General features: G+C 19.8%; 1 long non-coding RNA gene across 1 annotated transcript; it reads left to right on the top strand.

Moving 5' to 3' along the window:
• Window positions 1–355: 355 nt before the first annotated feature.
• On the top strand, window positions 356–1,937 carry LOC136090763 (uncharacterized). The gene is made up of 2 exons (XR_010643701.1): window positions 356–404; window positions 1,659–1,937. It is a non-coding gene; the product is annotated as an uncharacterized LOC136090763 (long non-coding RNA).
• Window positions 1,938–4,789: the final 2,852 nt, after the last annotated feature.

The raw sequence follows: 4,789 nt of genomic DNA, 5'->3' as shown, positions 1-4,789 counted from the left end.
TTACATTTATTGAAGATTTTTTAAAATGGCTACGGTAACAGCGTTATAAAAACTAATCATTGACAACGCGTAGTTTGTTCAATTTTAGATAATTAAACAGGTTTTAACTAGTTTTTTCATGAAATTATTTTGAAAATAACTTGTAGCTGTACGAAGAAATTTTTCAAATAAAATACAAGACCTCTGATTGTGAATAATATCTACTTTCAGCTAAAGCAACTTTAGTGTTTTTGTTTACAATATTTAAACCTTTTTTAAAATATTTTTGAGCGTAGAAATTTTTTAATTTAAATTTATTCAGCAAGATGAACCTTTTATCTTTTTTTCTTATATGAGGATTCAATTTTTTTTTGCAGGGTTAAAAGAAAATCTTAATCATTAAACTTTTGTAACCTGTTGCTATGGTACTCTTTTCCGATGTGGCTATATATATATATATATATATATATATATATATATATATATATATATATATATATATATATATATATATATATATATATATATATATATATATATATATATATATATATATATATATATATATATATATATATATATATATATATATATATATATATATATATATATATATATATATATATATATATATATATATATATATATATATATATATATATATATATATATATATATATATATATATATATATATATATATATATATATATATATATATATATATATATATATATATATATATATATATATATATATATATATATATATATATATATATATATATATATATATATATATATATATATATATATATATATATATATATATATATATATATATATATATATATATATATATATATATATATATATATATATATATATATATATATATATATATATATATATATATATAATATATATATATATATATATATATAATATATATATATATATATATATATATATATATATATATATATATATATATATATATATATATATATATATATATATATATATATATATATATATATATATATATATATATATATATATATATAATAAGGGGCGTTTGTTTAAAAGTGATATTAGAACTATTTTCATTTACTCTTACTCCACCTGGGGTAAAAACCCATTTCAATTACATTTTAGCTTTACAAATCTAAAAAAATAGCAACATTCTCAAAATAAAATATGATTCGAAAAAACTTGAATCTTTTTTTTCGACTCAATCAAAGCGACACTTGATTCGTGAATCGAATCTATTCGCAAGGCCCTAATATATATATATATATATATATATATATATATATATATATATATATATATATATATATATACACACATACATACATACAAACATACATACATACATTATTTGTATATGTATATATATACATACATACATACATTATGCACTCTTATTTATGATCAAAATTTTGAATGTTATTATTCCAGGCTTTCGATTTAGTCAATAACGTCAAATAAATCAACTGTATTGCCTGCTTCAAAGCAATACCATTGGTTATGTTTTTGATTTTATCAATTGAATGCTATAATTTTGATTCTATCTATTGAATCATCAGTCTGGTTTTGTACATATTGATTCAAAATTAATAAATTATGATAAAAATTGATTTAAAACAAACAAATATTATAGTATATATTTTTTTAGTATTCCAACCATATTTGGGTCTTGAAAAGGAAACTAACCTGTTGTAAAGAAGGGAAAAATAAACTAAAGCAGAAAGATTTTTTCTTGGAACTCGATATAAATATTTTTTGTATTTCGTGTTTAAATTTTTTTATTTTTTAATGTTTTTCAGCTTGAAACTGTTAAAATCAATATGAATATATTTAGGATATTTTTTACATAAAGATTGAAGGAATGAAAAATATATTTTATGCATGAAAGATATTTATATTTTTATTTGAATTATATTTTGATCTTTTATTTTGTGTTGAAATACATGCAACAGTCAACATTTTTATGAGAGAATTTGTTTTGTTACTTGCTAATGAATCTTCATATAATAAATATTCTTGGCATTGAGGACATATTGCTTTACTCATTGGCTTAAACTTAATATTTTCTACAATACAAAAAAAGCAGAAAAGATGCTCGCATTTTTTTAAAGTTACAGGTTGCTTTGGAATTTTACCGCATATATTACATAAGCAATGTTGCAAATGTGGATTTAACTCATTATTTAGCTCTGATATATCTATATCTTCATCTTGTATTATGGTTATTGCTTCTTTTATGGTAGTGAACATTGCAAATGTCCACATCTTTGAATCATTTTTTTCGCGGCCACTACATCTTGCTTTATTTCTAGATTGTTGTTTAGAAACTACTAAACCTTTTCTAAGCTTTTTTACTGATTGGCAAGTAAAACAGTCATCACAGTGTGGTTTCCACTTAGTACAGAGACCAAGGGCAGTTGATGTTTTTCTTGAAAGCACATTGTTCATTGTACAATAACATTTTTTACACATTTTTGGAGCATGGACAATTTCCAAATCTGTCATTTCAACATAAAACAGCTTTTCTAATTTTACTTTAAGAATTTCTACTATAAAATAATGCTTTTTACCAAGTAACTGTCCACAAACTCAGCAAATGAGTTTAATATTTTTGTTGTGAAGTTCCATTTTATTTAATATTAGACTATATAAAAAATTGTATATATATAATTATAAACAAATTTATTTTTTACAAATCCTTGTAATTCATACATATTTATCAACCAATTCCTATTTATTTATTCTCTTTTCGAGATATCTTTCTCTATTTCTTTATATATATATATATGTGTGTGTGTATATATGTATATATATATATATATATATATATATATATATATATATATATATATATATATATATATATATAAAACCGGCGTTGTCACATTTAAAAAGTATTGAGAAACTATTTATTGATCATTAATAAAAGTCTTTATTTAAAACAAATGAAACTAAGCAATTTAAAAAAATTTATGTTATAATTATTTTATTTAAAATTTATTCAAAACAAAACATTTTGTAATTTTTTATACAAAAATTTTTTTTTCTTTGCTTTAAATAAAGACATTTATTAATGATCAACAAATACTTTCTCAATACTTTTTAAATGTGACCGCCGGTTTTTCATATATATATATATATATATATATATATATATATATATATATATATATATATATATATATATATATATATATATATATATATATATATATATATATATATATATATATATATATATATATATATATATATATATATATATATATATATATATATATATATACACATCGGAAAGGAGTACCGTAGCAACAGGTTACAAAAAGTTAACGATTAAGATTTTATTTTAACCCTGCAAAAAAAATTGAATCCTCATATAAACAAAAAATACAAAAAAGATAAGAGGTTCATCTTGCTGAATAAATAAAAATCTTAAAATTTCTACGCTCAAAATTTTTTTAAAAAAGGTTTAAAGATTATAAACAAAAAAAGTAAAAGTAGCTTTAGCTGAAAGTAGATTTTATTCACATTCAGTTGTCTTGTATTTTATTTAAAACATTACTTAGTACAGCTGCAAGTTATTTTCTCAATAATTTCATTTAAAAAAATAGTTAAAAATCTATTTAATTATCTAAAATTAAAGTTACTCGTTGTCAATGATAAGTTTTTAAAAAAATTTCGCATCCGTAGCCATTATTAAAATTCTAAATTATTTTTAACTCTACTGCGCTTGCGTATAATAACTTTCCACTTATTTCTAAAGTCTAAACGACCGTGATCAAATACAAATATAATAAAATATTTATAATGCATATATATATATATATATATATTTTTTTTTTTACTTCTTTTACAATGAACATCATTAAATAACCAAGCAAGTAATATAATAGAATTTCAAGAAAAAGTGATGATTTAAATTGAAAAAGGAAAAATTTTAAAGATAAGAAAAAATTTTAAAAATAAGAGATTGTTTCATTAATGTTGAGGTCTTGTAGCTGTTGTTTTACAACGCATTTAAAATGTTGGAATAAGTTTATCGTTTTTATTTTGTTTGTTAGAAATGAGTTCCACAATTGTCATCATATAACATGTTCTAGAGGATTAAATAGTTGGTTAATTTGGAGAATCACGACAAAGAAGTTGAAAATTACAATCCTAAAGGAAAACTTCATATATGGATTTATGATGTTATAAAGAAAGATTTCGAAGATTTTTCTGATGATTCTTAAAATATATAAAATACACAACTGAATATATCATTCAAAAGTTGAAAGTTTGCAGCTTCTAAAAATATCTAACATTTGGGACTGGTTTTCGAATAAATGTAGAAATAGATGATCAAACTTAAAAAAAACATTTTTACTAGACTCTTAAAATTTAAAAACGATTTTAGTAAATTTAGTAAATTTCATTTAAAAATCTTTTTTTTTTGAATTTTTAAAATGCTATATACGCGTTTATTCAACCCTCTCCTACCTTCTACAACCTAAATGAAAAAAGTTTATTTTTAAATGAATTTTTAAAAAACGTTTTAAATGAGACTAAAAAAAAAATCATAAAAAACCATTTTTTTATGTCAGCGCGAAAAAAGTACCTTTTTTTAAAGAAAAATACTATTTTCCCCCTCTGACAGTAAAAAAGAAAAAAGAAATTTATGAAATCCAAATTTTATTTAATTTGTTTCTAGGTTTTTAGTTAATGATTAAAATTCTATTATTGAAACTAAATAAATTATTTTTAACGTAAGACAACACATAAAGTTAAGCCAGAGCCGAC

The sequence above is a fragment of the Hydra vulgaris genome, chromosome 14, assembly GCF_038396675.1.
Source record: "Hydra vulgaris chromosome 14, alternate assembly HydraT2T_AEP".
NCBI classification, from domain to species: domain Eukaryota; kingdom Metazoa; phylum Cnidaria; class Hydrozoa; order Anthoathecata; family Hydridae; genus Hydra; species Hydra vulgaris.
Note: the sequence above shows the minus strand (reverse complement) of the source record. Positions and strands in the feature narration are given on the sequence as shown.